The following is a 16,774-nucleotide window of genomic DNA, read 5'->3' on the forward strand; positions in this document are numbered from 1 at the left end:
GGGTGAGTGGTGATTGGTGAGGGTGTGATTGGTGAGGATGAGTGGTGAGGGAGAGTGGTGAGGGAGAGTGGTGAGGGTGAATGGTGAGGGTGAGTGGTGAGTGGTGAGGGTGAGTGTTGAGGGTGAGTGGTGATTGGTGACGGTGTGATTGGTGAGGATGAGTGGTGAGGGAGAGTGGTGAGGGAGAGTGGTGATGGTGAATGGTGAGGGTGATTGGTGATTGGTGAGGGTGTGATTGGTGAGGATGAGTGGTGAGGGAGAGTGGTGAGGGAGAGTGGTGAGGGTGAATGGTGAGGGTGAGTGGTGAGTGGTGAGGGTGAGTGTTGAGGGTGAGTGGTGATTGGTGAGGGTGTGATTGGTGAGGATGAGTGGTGAGGGAGAGTGGTGAGGGAGAGTGGGGAGGGTGAATGGTGAGGGTGAGTGGTGAGTGGTGAGGGTGAGTGGCAAGTGGTGAGGGTGAGTGGTGACTGGTGAGGGTGTGATTGGTGAGGATGAGTGGTGAGGGAGAGTGGTGAGGGAGAGTGGTGAGGGTGAATGAATGGTGAGGGTGAGTGGTGAGGGTGAGTGGTGAGTGGTGATTGGTGAGGGTGTGATTGGTGAGGATGAGTGGTGAGGGAGAGTGGTGAGGGAGAGTGGTGAGTGGTGAATGGTGAGGGTGAGTGTTGAGGGTGAGTGGTGAGTGTTGATTGGTGAGGGTGTGATTGGTGAGGATGAGTGGTGAGGGAGAGTGGTGAGGGAGAGTGTTGAGGGTGAATGGTGAGGGTGAGTGGTGAGGGTGAGTGGCAAGTGGTGAGGGTGAGTGGTGATTGGTGAGGGTGTGATTGGTGAGGATGAGTGGTGAGGGAGAGTGGTGAGGGAGAGTGGTGAGGGTGAATGGTGAGGGTGAGTGGTGAGGGTGAGTGGAAAGTGGTGAGGGTGAGTGGTGATAGGTGAGGTTGTGATTGGTGAGGATGAGTGGTGAGGGAGAGTGGTGAGGGAGAGTGGTGAGGGTGAATAGTGAGGGTGAGTGGTGAGGGTGAGTGTTGAGGGTGAGTGGTGATTGGTGAGGGTGTGATTGGTGAGGATGAGTGGTGAGGGAGAGTGGTGAGGGAGAGTGGTGGGGGTGAATGGTGAGGGTGAGTGGTGAGTGGTGAGGGTGAGTGGCAAGTGGTGAGGGTGAATGGTGAGGGTGAGTGGTGAGTGGTGAGGGAGAGTGGTGAGGGTGAATTGTGAGGGTGAGTGGTGAGTGGTGAGGGTGAGTGTTGAGGGTGAGTGGTGATTGGTGAGGTTGTGATTGGTGAGGATGAGTGGTGAGGGAGAGTGGTGAGGGAGAGTGGTGAGGGTGAATAGTGAGGGTGAGTGGTGAGGGTGAGTGTTGAGGGTGAGTGGTGATTGGTGAGGGTGTGATTGGTGAGGATGAGTGGTGAGGGAGAGTGGTGAGGGAGAGTGGTGAGGGTGAATGGTGAGGGTGAGTGGTGAGTGGTGAGGGTGAGTGGCAAGTGGTGAGGGTGAATGGTGATTGGTGAGGGTGTGATTGGTGAGGATGAGTCGTGAGGAAGAGTGGTGAGGGAGAGTGGTGAGGGTGAATGAATGGTGAGGGTGAGTGGTGAGTGGTGAGGGTGAGTGGTGAGTGGTGATTGGTGAGGGTGTGATTGGTGAGGATGAGTGGTGAGGGAGAGTGGTGAGGGAGAGTGGTGAGGTGAATGGTGAGGGTGAGTGGTGAGTGGTGAGGGTGAGTGGTGAGGGAGAGTGGTGAGGGTGAATGGTGAGGGTGAGTGGTGAGTGGTGAGGGAGAGTGGTGATGGTGAATTGTGAGGGTGAGTGGTGAGTGGTGAGGGTGAGTGTTGAGGGTGAGTGGTGATTGGTGAGGGTGTGATTAGTGAGGATGAGTGGTGAGGGAGAGTGGTGAGGGAGAGTGGTGAGGGTGAATGGTGAGGGTGAGTGGTGAGTGGTGAGGGTGAGTGGCAAGTGGTGAGGGTGAGTGGTGATTGGTGAGGGGGTGATTGGTGAGGATGAGTGGTGAGGGAGAGTGGTGAGGGAGAGTGGTGAGGGTGAATGGTGAGGGTGAGTGGCAAGTGGTGAGGGTGAGTGGTGATTGGTGAGGGTGTGATTGGTGAGGATGAGTGGTGAGGGAGAGTGGTGAGGGAGAGTGGTGAGGGTGAATGGTGAGGGTGAGTGGTGAGGGTGAGTGTTGAGGGTGAGTGGTGAGTGGTGATTGGTGAGGGTGTGATTGGTGAGGATGAGTGGTGAGGGAGAGTGGTGAGGGAGAGTGGTGATGGTGAATGGTGAGGGTGAGTGGTGATTGGTGAGGGTGTGATTGGTGAGGATGAGTGGTGAGGGAGAGTGGTGAGGGAGAGTGGTGAGGGTGAATGGTGAGGGTGAGTGGTGAGTGGTGAGGGTGAGTGTTGAGGGTGAGTGGTGATTGGTGAGGGTGTGATTGGTGAGGATGAGTGGTGAGGGAGAGTGGTGAGGGAGAGTGGTGAGGGTGAATGGTGAGGGTGAGTGGTGAGTGGTGAGGGTGAGTGGCAAGAGGTGAGGGTGAGTGGTGATTGGTGAGGGTGTGATTGGTGAGGATGAGTGGTGAGGGAGAGTGGTGAGGGAGAGTGGTGAGGGTGAATGAATGGTGAGGGTGAGTGGTGAGTGGTGAGGGTGAGTGGTGAGTGGTGATTGGTGAGGGTGTGATTGGTGAGGATGAGTGGTGAGGGAGAGTGGTGAGGGAGAGTGGTGAGTGGTGATTGGTGAGGGTGAGTGGTGAGTGGTGAGGGTGAATGGTGAGGGTGAGTGGTGAGTGGTGAGGGAGAGTGGTGAGGGTGAATTGTGAGGGTGAGTGGTGAGTGGTGAGGGTGAGTGTTGAGGGTGAGTGGTGATTGGTGAGGGTGTGATTAGTGAGGATGAGTGGTGAGGGAGAGTGGTGAGGGAGAGTGGTGAGGGAGAGTGGTGAGGTGAATGGTGAGGGTGAGTGGTGAGTGGTGAGGGTGAGTGGTGAGGGAGAGTGGTGAGGGTGAATGGTGAGGGTGAGTGGTGAGTGGTGAGGGAGAGTGGTGAGGGTGAATTGTGAGGGTGAGTGGTGAGTGGTGAGGGTGAGTGGTGAGGGAGAGTGGTGAGGGTGAATGGTGAGGGTGAGTGGTGAGTGGTGAGGGAGAGTGGTGAGGGTGAATTGTGAGGGTGAGTGGTGAGTGGTGAGGGTGAGTGTTGAGTGTGAGTGGTGATTGGTGAGGGTGTGATTAGTGAGGATGAGTGGTGAGGGAGAGTGGTGAGGGAGAGTGGTGAGGGTGAATGGTGAGGGTGAGTGGTGAGGGTGAGTGTTGAGGGTGAGTGGTGAGTGGTGATTGGTGAGGGTGTGATTGGTGAGGATGAGTGGTGAGGGAGAGTGGTGAGGGAGAGTGGTGATGGTGAATGGTGAGGGTGAGTGGTGATTGGTGAGGGTGTGATTGGTGAGGATGAGTGGTGAGGGAGAGTGGTGAGGGAGAGTGGTGAGGGTGAATGGTGAGGGTGAGTGGTGAGTGGTGAGGGTGAGTGTTGAGGGTGAGTGGTGATTGGTGAGGGTGTGATTGGTGAGGATGAGTGGTGAGGGAGAGTGGTGAGGGAGAGTGGTGAGGGTGAATGGTGAGGGTGAGTGGTGAGTGGTGAGGGTGAGTGGCAAGAGGTGCGGGTGAGTGGTGATTGGTGAGGGTGTGATTGGTGAGGATGAGTGGTGAGGGAGAGTGGTGAGGGAGAGTGGTGAGGGTGAATGAATGGTGAGGGTGAGTGGTGAGTGGTGAGGGTGAGTGGTGAGTGGTGATTGGTGAGGGTGTGATTGGTGAGGATGAGTGGTGAGGGAGAGTGGTGAGGGAGAGTGGTGAGTGGTGAATGGTGAGGGTGAGTGGTGAGTGGTGAGGGTGAATGGTGAGGGTGAGTGGTGAGTGGTGAGGGAGAGTGGTGAGGGTGAATTGTGAGGGTGAGTGGTGAGTGGTGAGGGTGAGTGTTGAGGGTGAGTGGTGATTGGTGAGGGTGTGATTAGTGAGGATGAGTGGTGAGGGAGAGTGGTGAGGGAGAGTGGTGAGGGAGAGTGGTGAGGTGAATGGTGAGGGTGAGTGGTGAGTGGTGAGGGTGAGTGGTGAGGGAGAGTGGTGAGGGTGAATGGTGAGGGTGAGTGGTGAGTGGTGAGGGAGAGTGGTGAGGGTGAATTGTGAGGGTGAGTGGTGAGTGGTGAGGGTGAGTGGTGAGGGAGAGTGGTGAGGGTGAATGGTGAGGGTGAGTGGTGAGTGGTGAGGGAGAGTGGTGAGGGTGAATTGTGAGGGTGAGTGGTGAGTGGTGAGGGTGAGTGTTGAGGGTGAGTTGTGATTGGTGAGGGTGTGATTAGTGAGGATGAGTGGTGAGGGAGAGTGGTGAGGGAGAGTGGTGAGGGTGAATGGTGAGGGTGAGTGGTGAGTGGTGAGGGTGAGTGGCAAGTGGTGAGGGTGAGTGGTGATTGGTGAGGGTGTGATTGGTGAGGATGAGTGGTGAGGGAGAGTGGTGAGGGAGAGTGGTGAGGGTGAATGGTGAGGGTGAGTGGCAAGTGGTGAGGGTGAGTGGTGATTGGTGAGGGTGTGATTGGTGAGGATGAGTGGTGAGGGAGAGTGGTGAGGGAGAGTGGTGAGGGTGAATGGTGAGGGTGAGTGGTGAGTGGTGAGGGTGAGTGTTGAGGGTGAGTGGTGAGTGGTGATTGGTGAGGGTGTGATTGGTGAGGATGAGTGGTGAGGGAGAGTGGTGAGGGAGAGTGGTGATGGTGAATGGTGAGAGTGAGTGGTGATTGGTGAGGGTGTGATTGGTGAGGATGAGTGGTGAGGGAGAGTGGTGAGGGAGAGTGGTGAGGGTGAATGGTGAGGGTGAGTGGTGAGTGGTGAGGGTGAGTGGCAAGTGGTGAGGGTGAGTGGTGATTGGTGAGGGTGTGATTGGTGAGGATGAGTGGTGAGGGAGAGTGGTGAGGGAGAGTGGTGAGGGTGAATGAATGGTGAGGGTGAGTGGTGAGTGGTGAGGGTGAGTGGTGAGTGGTGATTGGTGAGGGTGTGATTGGTGAGGATGAGTGGTGAGGGAGAGTGGTGAGGGAGAGTGGTGAGTGGTGAATGGTGAGGGTGAGTGGTGAGGGTGAGTGTTGAGGGTGAGTGGTGAGTGTTGATTGGTGAGGGTGTGATTGGTGAGGATGAGTGGTGAGGGAGAGTGGTGAGGGAGAGTGGTGAGGGTGAATGGTGAGGGTGAGTGGTGAGTGGTGAGGGTGAGTGTTGAGGGTGAGTGGTGAGTGGTGATTGGTGAGGGTGTGATTGGTGAGGATGAGTGGTGAGGGAGAGTGGTGAGGGAGAGTGGTGATGGTGAATGGTGAGGGTGAGTGGTGATTGGTGAGGGTGTGATTGGTGAGGATGAGTGGTGAGGGAGAGTGGTGAGGGAGAGTGGTGAGGGTGAATGGTGAGGGTGAGTGGTGAGTGGTGAGGGTGAGTGTTGAGGGTGAGTGGTGATTGGTGAGGGTGTGATTGGTGAGGATGAGTGGTGAGGGAGAGTGGTGAGGGAGAGTGGTGAGGGTGAATGGTGAGGGTGAGTGGTGAGTGGTGAGGGTGAGTGGCAAGTGGTGAGGGTGAGTGGTGATTGGTGAGGGTGTGATTGGTGAGGATGAGTGGTGAGGGAGAGTGGTGAGGGAGAGTGGTGAGGGTGAATGAATGGTGAGGGTGAGTGGTGAGTGGTGAGGGTGAGTGGTGAGTGGTGATTGGTGAGGGTGTGATTGGTGAGGATGAGTGGTGAGGGAGAGTGGTGAGGGAGAGTGGTGAGTGGTGAATGGTGAGGGTGAGTGGTGAGGGTGAGTGTTGAGGGTGAGTGGTGAGTGTTGATTGGTGAGGGTGTGATTGGTGAGGATGAGTGGTGAGGGAGAGTGGTGAGGGACAGTGTTGAGGGTGAATGGTGAGTGGTGAGTGGTGAGGGTGAGTGGCAAGTGGTGAGGGTGAGTGGTGATTGGTGAGGGTGTGATTGGTGAAGATGAGTGGTGAGGGAGAGTGGTGAGGGAGAGTGGTGAGTGGTGAATGGTGAGGGTGAGTGGTGAGGGTGAGTGTTGAGGGTGAGTGGTGAGTGTTGATTGGTGAGGGTGTGATTGGTGAGGATGAGTGGTGAGGGAGAGTGGTGAGGGAGAGTGGTGAGGTGAATGGTGAGGGTGAGTGGTGAGTGGTGAGGGTGAGTGGTGAGGGAGAGTGGTGAGGGTGAATGGTGAGGGTGAGTGGTGAGTGGTGAGGGAGAGTGGTGAGGGTGAATTGTGAGGGTGAGTGGTGAGTGGTGAGGGTGAGTGTTGAGGGTGAGTGGTGATTGGTGAGGGTGTGATTAGTGAGGATGAGTGGTGAGGGAGAGTGGTGAGGGAGAGTGGTGAGGGTGAATGGTGAGGGTGAGTGGTGAGTGGTGAGGGTGAGTGGCAAGTGGTGAGGGTGAGTGGTGATTGGTGAGGGTGTGATTGGTGAGGATGAGTGGTGAGGGAGAGTGGTGAGGGAGAGTGGTGAGGGTGAATGGTGAGGGTGAGTGGCAAGTGGTGAGGGTGAGTGGTGATTGGTGAGTGTGATTGGTGAGGATGAGTGGTGAGGGAGAGTGGTGAGGGAGAGTGGTGAGGGTGAATGGTGAGGGTGAGTGGTGAGTGGTGAGGGTGAGTGTTGAGGGTGAGTGGTGAGTGGTGATTGGTGAGGGTGTGATTGGTGAGGATGAGTGGTGAGGCAGAGTGGTGAGGGAGAGTGGTGATGGTGAATGGTGAGGGTGAGTGGTGATTGGTGAGGGTGTGATTGGTGAGGATGAGTGGTGAGGGAGAGTGGTGAGGGAGAGTGGTGAGGGTGAATGGTGAGGGTGAGTGGTGAGTGGTGAGGGTGAGTGTTGAGGGTGAGTGGTGATTGGTGAGGGTGTGATTGGTGAGGATGAGTGGTGAGGGAGAGTGGTGAGGGAGAGTGGTGAGGGTGAATGGTGAGGGTGAGTGGTGAGTGGTGAGGGTGAGTGGCAAGTGGTGAGGGTGAGTGGTGATTGGTGAGGGTGTGATTGGTGAGGATGAGTGGTGAGGGAGAGTGGTGAGGGAGAGTGGTGAGGGTGAATGAATGGTGAGGGTGAGTGGTGAGTGGTGAGGGTGAGTGGTGAGTGGTGATTGGTGAGGGTGTGATTGGTGAGGATGAGTGGTGAGGGAGAGTGGTGAGGGAGAGTGGTGAGTGGTGAATGGTGAGGGTGAGTGGTGAGGGTGAGTGTTGAGGGTGAGTGGTGAGTGTTGATTGGTGAGGGTGTGATTGGTGAGGATGAGTGGTGAGGGAGAGTGGTGAGGGAGAGTGTTGAGGGTGAATGGTGAGTGGTGAGTGGTGAGGGTGAGTGGCAAGTGGTGAGGGTGAGTGGTGATTGGTGAGGGTGTGATTGGTGAGGATGAGTGGTGAGGGAGAGTGGTGAGGGAGAGTGGTGAGGGTGAATGTTGAGGGTGAGTGGTGAGTGGTGAGGGTGAGTGGCAAGTGGTGAGGGTGAGTGGTGATTGGTGAGGTTGTGATTGGTGAGGATGAGTGGTGAGGGAGAGTGGTGAGGGAGAGTGGTGAGGGTGAATAGTGAGGGTGAGTGGTGAGTGGTGAGGGTGAGTGTTGAGGGTGAGTGGTGATTGGTGAGGGTGTGATTGGTGAGGATGAGTGGTGAGGGAGAGTGGTGAGGGAGAGTGGTGAGGGTGAATTTTGAGGGTGAGTGGTGAGTGGTGAGTGTTGAGGGTGAGTGGTGAGTAGTGATTGGTGAGGGTGTGATTGGTGAGGATGAGTGGTGAGGGAGAGTGGTGAGGGAGAGTGGTGAGGGTGAATGGTCAGGGTGAGTGGTGAGTGGTGAGGGTGAGTGGCAAGTGGTGAGGGTGAGTGGTGATTGGTGAGGGTGTGATTGGTGAGGATGAGTGGTGAGGGAGAGTGGTGAGGGAGAGTGGTGAGGGTGAATGGTGAGGGTGAGTGGTGATTGGTGAGGGTGTGATTGGTGAGGATGAGTGGTGAGAAAGAGTGGTGAGGGAGAGTGGTGAGGGTGAATGGTGAGGGTGAGTGGTGAGTGGTGAGGGTGAGTTTTGAGGGTGAGTGGTGAGTGGTGATTGGTGAGGGTGTGATTAGTGAGGATGAGTGGTGAGGGAGAGTGGTGAGGGAGAGTGGTGAGGGTGAATGGTGAGGATGAGTGGTGAGTGGTGGGGAGGAGTGTTGAGGGTGAGTGGTGAGTGATGATTGGTGAGGGTGTGATTGGTGAGGATGAGTGGTGAGGGAGAGTGGTGAGGGAGAGTGGTGAGGGTGAGGGTGAGTGGTGAGTGGTGAGGGTGAGTGGCAAGTGGTGAGGGTGAGTGGTGATTGGTGAGGGTGTGATTGGTGAGGATGAGTGGTGAGGGAGAATGGTGAGGGAGAGTGGTGAGGGTGAATGGCGAGGGTGAGTGGTGAGGGTGAGTGAGGGTGAGTGGTGATTGGTGAGGGTGTGATTGGTGAGGATGAGTGGTGAGGGAGAGTGGTGAGGGAGAGTGGTGAGGTTGAATGGTGAGGGTGAGTGGTGAGTGGTGAGGGAGAGTGGTGAGGGTGAATTGTGAGGGTGAGTGGTGAGGGTGAGTGTTGAGGGTGAGTGGTGATTGGTGAGGGTGTGATTAGTGAGGATGAGTGGTGAGGGAGAGTGGTGAGGGAGAGTGGTGAGGGTGAATGGTGAGGGTGAGTGGTGAGGGTGAGTGGTGATTGGTGAGGGTGTGATTGGTGAGGATGAGTGGTGAGGGAGAGTGGTGAGGGAGAGTGGTGAGGGTGAATGGTGAGGGTGAGTGGCAAGTGGTGAGGGTGAATTGTGAGGGTGAGTGGTGAGGGTGAGTGTTGAGGGTGAGTGGTGATTGGTGAGGGTGTGATTGGTGAGGATGAGTGGTGAGGGAGAGTGGTGAGGGAGAGTGGTGAGGGTGAATGGTGAAGGTGAGTGGTGAGGGTGAGTGTTGAGGGTGAGTGGTGATTGGTGAGGGTGTGATTAGTGAGGATGAGTGGTGAGGGAGAGTGGTGAGGGAGAGTGGTGAGGTGTGAATGGTGAGGGGTGATTGGTGAGGGTGTGATTGGTGAGGATGAGTGGTGAGGGAGAGTCGTGAGGGTGAATGGTGAGGGTGAGTGGTGAGTGGTGAGGGTGAGTGTTGAGGGTGAGTGGTGATTTGTGTGGATGTGATTGGTGAGGATGAGTGGTGAGGGAGAGTGGTGAGGGAGAGTGGTGAGGGTGAATGGTGAGAGTGAGTGGTGAGTGGTGAGGGTGAGTGGCAAGTGGTGAGGGTGAGTGGTGATTGGTGAGGGTGTGATTGGTGAGAATGAGTGGTGAGGGAGAGTGGTGAGGGAGAGTGGTGAGGGTGAATGAATGGTGAGGGTGAGTGGTGAGGGTGAGTGGTGAGTGGTGATTGGTGAGGGTGTGATTGGTGAGGATGAGTGGTGAGGGAGAGTGGTGAGGGAGAGTGGTGAGGTGAATGGTGAGGGTGAGTGGTGAGTGGTAAGGGTGAGTGGTGAGGGAGAGTGGTGAGGGTGAATGGTGAGGGTGAGTGGTGAGTGGTGAGGGAGAGTGGTGAGGGTGAATTGTGAGGGTGAGTGGTGAGGGTGAGTGTTGAGGGTGAGTGGTGAGTGGTGATTGGTGAGGGTGTGATTAGTGAGGATGAGTGGTGAGGGAGAGTGGTGAGGGAGAGTGGTGAGGGTGAATGGTGAGGGTGAGTGGTGAGTGGTGAGGGTGAGTGGCAAGTGGTGAGGGTGAGAGGTGATTGGTGAGGGTGTGATTGGTGAGGATGAGTGGTGAGGGAGAATGGTGAGGGAGAGTGGTGAGGGTGAATGGGGAGGGTGAGTGGCAAGTGGTGAGGGTGAGTGGTGATTGGTGAGGGTGTGATTGGTGAGGATGAGTGGTGAGGGAGAGTGGTGAGGGAGAGTGGTGAGGGTGAATGGTGAGGGTGAGTGGTGAGTGTTGAGGGTGAGTGGTGATTGGTGAGGGTGTGATTGGTGAGGATGAGTGGTGAGGGAGAGTGGTGAGGGAGAGTGGTGATGGTGAATGGTGAGGGTGATTGGTGATTGGTGAGGGTGTGATTGGTGAGGATGAGTGGTGAGGGAGAGTGGTGAGGGAGAGTGGGGAGGGTGAATGGTGAGGGTGAGTGGTGAGTGGTGAGGGTGAGTGGCAAGTGGTGAGGGTGAGTGGTGATTGGTGAGGGTGTGATTGGTGAGGATGAGTGGTGAGGGAGAGTGGTGAGGGAGAGTGGTGAGGGTGAATGAATGGTGAGGGTGAGTGGTGAGTGGTGAGGGTGAGTGGTGAGTGGTGATTGGTGAGGGTGTGATTGGTGAGGATGAGTGGTGAGGGAGAGTGGTGAGGGAGAGTGGTGAGTGGTGAATGGTGAGGGTGAGTGGTGAGTGGTGAGGGTGAGTGTTGAGGGTGAGTGGTGAGTGTTGATTGGTGAGGGTGTGATTGGTGAGGATGAGTGGTGAGGGAGAGTGGTGAGGGAGAGTGTTGAGGGTGAATGGTGAGGGTGAGTGGTGAGTGGTGAGGGTGAGTGGCAAGTGGTGAGGGTGAGTGGTGATTGGTGAGGGTGTGATTGGTGAGGATGAGTGGTGAGGGAGAGTGGTGAGAGAGAGTGGTGAGGGTGAATGGTGAGGGTGAGTGGTGAGTGGTGAGGGTGAGTGGCAAGTGGTGAGGGTGAGTGGTGATTGGTGAGGTTGTGATTGGTGAGGATGAGTGGTGAGGGAGAGTGGTGAGGGAGAGTGGTGAGGGTGAATAGTGAGGGTGAGTGGTGAGTGGTGAGGGTGAGTGTTGAGGGTGAGTGGTGATTGGTGAGGGTGTGATTTGTGAGGATGAGTGGTGAGGGAGAGTGGTGAGGGAGAGTGGTGAGGGTGAATGGTGAGGGTGAGTGGTGAGTGGTGAGGGTGAGTGGCAAGTGGTGAGGGTGAGTGGTGATTGGTGAGGGTGTGATTGGTGAGGATGAGTGGTGAGGGAGAGTGGTGAGGGAGAGTGGTGAGGGTGAATGAATGGTGAGGGTGAGTGGTGAGTGGTGAGGGTGAGTGGTGAGTGGTGATTGGTGAGGGTGTGATTGGTGAGGATGAGTGGTGAGGGAGAGTGGTGAGGGAGAGTGGTGAGTGTTGATTGGTGAGGGTGTGATTGGTGAGGATGAGTGGTGAGGGAGAGTGGTGAGGGAGAGTGTTGAGGGTGAATGGTGAGGGTGAGTGGTGAGTGGTGAGGGTGAGTGTTGAGGGTGAGTGGTGAGTGTTGATTGGTGAGGGTGTGATTGGTGAGGATGAGTGGTGAGGGAGAGTGGTGAGGGAGAGTGTTGAGGGTGAATGGTGAGGGTGAGTGGTGAGTGGTGAGGGTGAGTGGCAAGTGGTGAGAGTGAGTGGTGATTGGTGAGGGTGTGATTGGTGAGGATGAGTGGTGAGGGAGAGTGGTGAGGGACAGTGGTGAGGGTGAATGGTGAGGGTGAGTGGTGAGTGGTGAGGGTGAATGGCAAGTGGTGAGGGTGAGTGGTGATTGGTGAGGTTGTGATTGGTGACGATGAGTGGTGAGGGAGAGTGGTGAGGGAGAGTGGTGAGGGTGAATAGTGAGGGTGAGTGGTGAGTGGTGAGGGTGAGTGTTGAGGGTGAGTGGTGATTGGTGAGGGTGTGATTGGTGAGGATGAGTGGTGAGGGAGAGTGGTGAGGGAGAGTGGTGAGGGTGAATGGTGAGGGTGAGTGGTGAGTGGTGAGGGTGAGTGGCAAGTGGTGAGGGTGAGTGGTGATTGGTGAGGGTGTGATTGGTGAGGATGAGTGGTGAGGGAGAGTGGTGAGGGAGAGTGGTGAGGGTGAATGAATGGTGAGGGTGAGTGGTGAGTGGTGAAGGTGAGTGGTGAGTGGTGATTGGTGAGGATGAGTGGTGAGGGAGAGTGGTGAGGGAGAGTGGTGAGGTGAATGGTGAGGGTGAGTGGTGAGTGGTGAGGGTGAGTGGTGAGGGAGAGTGGTGAGGGTGAATGGTGAGGGTGAGTGGTGAGTGGTGAGGGAGAGTGGTGAGGGTGAATTGAGAGGGTGAGTGGTGAGTGGTGAGGGTGAGTGTTGAGGGTGAGTGGTGATTGGTGAGGGTGTGATTAGTGAGGATGAGTGGTGAGGGAGAGTGGTGAGGAGAGTGGTGAGGGTGAATGGTGAGGGTGAGTGGCAAGTGGTGAGGGTGAGTGGTGATTGGTGAGGGTGTGATTGGTGAGGATGAGTGGTGAGGGAGAGTGGTGAGGGTGAATGGTGAGGGTGAGTGGCAAGTGGTGAGGGTGAGTGGTGATTGGTGAGGGTGTGATTGGTGAGGATGAGTGGTGAGGTAGAGTGGTGAAGGAGAGTGGTGAGGGTGAATGGTGAGGGTGAGTGAGTGAGTGGTGAGGGTGAGTGGTTGAGGGTGAGTGGTGAGTGGTGATTGGTGAGGGTGTGATTGGTGAGGATGAGTGGTGAGGGAGAGTGGTGAGGGAGAGTGGTGATGGTGAATGGTGAGGGTGAGTGGTGATTGGTGAGGGTGTGATTGGTGAGGATGAGTGGTGAGGGAGAGTGGTGAGGGAGAGTGGTGAGGGTGAATGGTGAGGGTGAGTGGTGAGTGGTGAGGGTGAGTGTTGAGGGTGAGTGGTGATTAGTGAGGGTGTGATTGGTAGGATGAGTGGTGAGGGAGAGTGGTGACGGAGAGTGGTGAGGGTGAATGGTGAGGGTGAGTGGTGAGTGGTGAGGGTGAGTGGTAAGTGGTGAGGGTGAGTGGTGATTGGTGAGGGTTGTGATTGGTGAGGATGAGTGGTGAGGGAGAGTGGTGAGGGAGAGTGGTGAGGGTGAATGAATGGTGAGGGTGAGTGGTGAGTGGTGAGGGTGAGTGGTGAGTGGTGATTGGTGAGGGTGTGATTGGTGAGGATGAGTGGTGAGGGAGAGTGGTGAGGGAGAGTGGTGAGTGGTGAATGGTGAGGGTGAGTGGTGAGTGGTGAGGGTGAGTGTTGAGGGTGAGTGGTGAGTGTTGATTGGTGTAGGGTGTGATTGTGTGAGAATGAGTGGTGAGGGAGAGTGGTGAGGGAGAGTGTTGAAGGTGAATGGTGAGGGTGAGTGGTGAGTGGTGAGGGTGAGTGGCAAGTGGTGAGGGTGAGTGGTGATAGTGAGGGTGTGATTGGTGAGGATGAGTGGTGAGGGAGAGTGGTGAGGGAGAGTGGTGAGGGTGAATGGTGAGGGTGAGTGGTGAGAGGTGAGGGTGAGTGGCAAGTGGTGAGGGTGAGTGGTGATTGGTAAGGTTGTGATTGGTGAGGATGAGTGGTGAGGGAGAGTGGTGAGGGAGAGTGGTGAGGGTGAATAGTGAGGGTGAGTGGCGAGGGTGAGTGTTGAGGGTGAGTGGTGATTGGTGAGGGTGTGATTGGTGAGGATGAGTGGTGAGGGAGAGTGGTGAGGGAGAGTGGTGAGGGTGAATTTTGAGGGTGAGTGGTGAGTGGTGAGGGTGAGTGGCAAGTGGTGAGGGTGAGTGGTGATTGGCGAGGGTGTGATTGGTGAGGAGGAGTGGTGAGGGAGAGTGGTGAGGGAGAGTGGTGAGGGTGAATGGTGAGGGTGAGTGGTGAGTGGTGAGGGTGAGTGTTGAGGGTGAGTGGTGAGTGGTGATTGGTGAGGGTGTGATTGGTGAGGATGAATGGTGAGGGAGAGTGGTGAGGGAGAGTGGTGAGGGTGAATGGTGAGGGTGAATGGTGAGTGGTGAGGGTGAGTGGCAAGTGGTGAGGGTGAGTGGTGATTGGTGAGGGTGTAATTGGTGAGGATGAGTGGTGAGGGAGAGTGGTGAGGGAGAGTGGTGAGGGTGAATGGTGAGGGTGAGTAGTGAGTGGTGAGGGTGAGAGTTGAGGGTGAGTGGTGAGTGGTGATTGGTGAGGGTGTGATTGGTGTGGATGAGTGGTGAGGGAGAGTGGTGAGGAAGAGTGGTGAGGGGGAATGGTGAGGGTGAGTGGTGAGGGTGAGTGTTGAGGGTGATTGGTGAGGGTGTGATTGGTGAGGATGAGTGGTGAGGGAGAGTGGTGAGGGAGAGTGGTGAGTGGTGAATGGTGAGGGTGAGTGGTGAGTGGTGAGGGTGAGTGTTGAGGGTGAGTGGTGAGTGTTGATTGGTGAGGGTGTGATTGGTGAGAATGAGTGGTGAGGGAGAGTGGTGAGGGAGAGTGTTGAAGGTGAATGGTGAGGGTGAGTGGTGAGTGGTGAGGGTGAGTGGCAAGTGGTGAGGGTGAGTGGTGATAGGTGAGGGTGTGATTGGTGAGGATGAGTGGTGAGGGAGAGTGGTGAGGGAGAGTGGTGAGGGTGAATGGTGAGGGTGAGTGGTGAGAGGTGAGGGTGAGTGGCAAGTGGTGAGGGTGAGTGGTGATTGGTAAGGTTGTGATTGGTGAGGATGAGTGGTGAGGGAGAGTGGTGAGGGAGAGTGGTGAGGGTGAATAGTGAGGGTGAGTGGCGAGGGTGAGTGTTGAGGGTGAGTGGTGATTGGTGAGGGTGTGATTGGTGAGGATGAGTGGTGAGGGAGAGTGGTGAGGGAGAGTGGTGAGGGTGAATTTTGAGGGTGAGTGGTGAGTGGTGAGGGTGAGTGGCAAGTGGTGAGGGTGAGTGGTGATTGGCGAGGGTGTGATTGGTGAGGATGAGTGGTGAGGGAGAGTGGTGAGGGAGAGTGGTGAGGGTGAATGGTGAGGGTGAGTGGTGAGTGGTGAGGGTGAGTGTTGAGGGTGAGTGGTGAGTGGTGATTGGTGAGGGTGTGATTGGTGAGGATGAATGGTGAGGGAGAGTGGTGAGGGAGAGTGGTGAGGGTGAATGGTGAGGGTGAATGGTGAGTGGTGAGGGTGAGTGGCAAGTGGTGAGGGTGAGTGGTGATTGGTGAGGGTGTAATTGGTGAGGATGAGTGGTGAGGGAGAGTGGTGAGGGAGAGTGGTGAGGGTGAATGGTGAGGGTGAGTAGTGAGTGGTGAGGGTGAGAGTTGAGGGTGAGTGGTGAGTGGTGATTGGTGAGGGTGTGATTGGTGTGGATGAGTGGTGAGGGAGAGTGGTGAGGAAGAGTGGTGAGGGGCAATGGTGAGGGTGAGTGGTGAGGGTGAGTGTTGAGGGTGAGTGGTGAGTGGTGATTGGTGAGGGTGTGATTGGTGAGGATGAGTGGTGAGGGAGAGTGGTGAGGGAGAGTGGTGAGGGTGAATGGTGAGGGTGAGTGGTGAGTGGTGAGGGTGAGTGTTGAGGGTGAGTGGTGAGTGGTGATTGCTGAGGGTGTGATTGGTGAGGATGAGTGGTGAGGGAGAGTGGTGAGGGAGAGTGGTGAGGGTGAATGGTGAGGGTGAGTGGTGAGGGTGAGTGTTGAGGGTGAGTGGTGAGTGGTGATTGGTGAGGGTGTGATTGGTGAGGGTGAGTGGTGAGGGAGAGTGGTGAGGGAGAGTGGTGAGGGTGAATGGTGAGGGTGAGTGGTGAGTGGTGAGGGTGAGTGTTGAGGGTGAGTGGTGAGTGGTGATTGGTGAGGGTGTGATTGGTGAGGATGAGTGGTGAGGGAGAGTGGTGAGGACGAGTGGTGAGGGTGAATGGTGAGGGTGAGTGGTGAGTGGTGAGGGTGAGTGTTGAGGGTGAGTGGTGAGTGGTGATTGGTGAGGGTGTGATTGGTGAGGATGAGTGGTGAGGGAGAGTGGTGAGGGAGAGTGATGAGGGTGAATGGTGAGGGTGAGTGGTGAGTGGTGAGGGCGAGTGTTGAGGTTGAGTGGTGAGTGGTGATTGGTGAGGGTGTGATTGGTGAGGATGAGTGGTGAGGGAGAGTGTTGAGGGAGAGTGGTGAGGGTGAATGGTGAGGGTGAGTGGTGAGTGGTGAGGGTGAGTGTTGAGGGTGAGTGGTGAGTGGTGATTGGTGAGGGTGTGATTGGTGAGGATGAGTGGTGAGGGAGAGTGGTGAGGGAGAGTGGTGAGGGTGAATGGTGAGGGTGAGTGGTGAGGGTTAGTGTTGAGGGTGAGTGGTGAGTGGTGATTGGTGAGGGTGTGATTGGTGAGGATGAGTGGTGAGGGAGAGTGGTGAGGGAGAGTGGTGAGGGTGAATGGTGAGGGTGAGTGGTGAGTGGTGAGGGTGAGTGGCAAGTGGTGAGGGTGAGTGGTGATTGGTGAGGGTGTGATTGGTGAGGATGAGTGGTGAGGGAGAGTGGTGAGGGAGAGTGGTGAGGGTGAATGGTGAGGGTGAGTGGTGAGTGGTGAGGGTGAGTGTTGAGGGTGAGTGGTGATTGGTGAGGGTGTGATTGGTGAGGATGAGTGGTGAGGGAGAGTGGTGAGGGAGAGTGGTGAGGGTGAATGGTGAGGGTGAGTGGTGAGTGTTGAGGGTGAGTGTTGAGGGTGAGTGGTGAGTGGTGATTGGTGAGGGTGTGATTGGTGAGGATGAGTGGTGAGGGAGAGTGGTGAGGGAGAGTGGTGAGGGTGAATGGTGAGGGTGAGTGGTGAGTGTTGAGGGTGAGTGTTGAGGGTGAGTGGTGAGTGGTGATTGGTGAGGGTGTGATTGGTGAGGATGAGTGGTGAGGGAGAGTGGTGAGGGAGAGTGGTGAGGGTGAATGGTGAGGGTGAGTGGTGAGGGTGAGTGTTGAGGGTGAGTGGTGAGTGGTGATTGGTGAGGGTGTGATTGGTGAGGATGAGTGGTGAGGGAGAGTGGTGAGGGAGAGTGGTGAGGGTGAATGGTGAGGGTGAGTGGTGAGTGGTGAGGGCGAGCGTTGAGGTTGAGTGGTGAGTGGTGATTGGTGAGGGTGTGATTGGTGAGGATGAGTGGTGAGGGAGAGTGGTGAGGGAGAGTGGTGAGGGTGAATGGTGAGGGTGAGTGGTAAGTGGTGAGGGTGAGTGTTGAGGGTGAGTGGTGAGTGG

At 56.3% G+C, this 16,774-nt stretch overlaps 1 protein-coding gene across 1 annotated transcript in view; it reads left to right on the plus strand.

Moving 5' to 3' along the window:
• LOC144948136 (receptor-type tyrosine-protein phosphatase beta-like) overlaps nt 1-16,774 on the plus strand; it is a 113,929-nt gene that overhangs the window by 80,293 nt on the left and 16,862 nt on the right. The gene's annotated exons all lie outside the window — the stretch shown is intronic.

This window comes from Lampetra fluviatilis, chromosome 48 (genome assembly GCF_964198595.1).
Source record: "Lampetra fluviatilis chromosome 48, kcLamFluv1.1, whole genome shotgun sequence".
Taxonomy (NCBI): Eukaryota; Metazoa; Chordata; class Hyperoartia; order Petromyzontiformes; family Petromyzontidae; genus Lampetra; species Lampetra fluviatilis.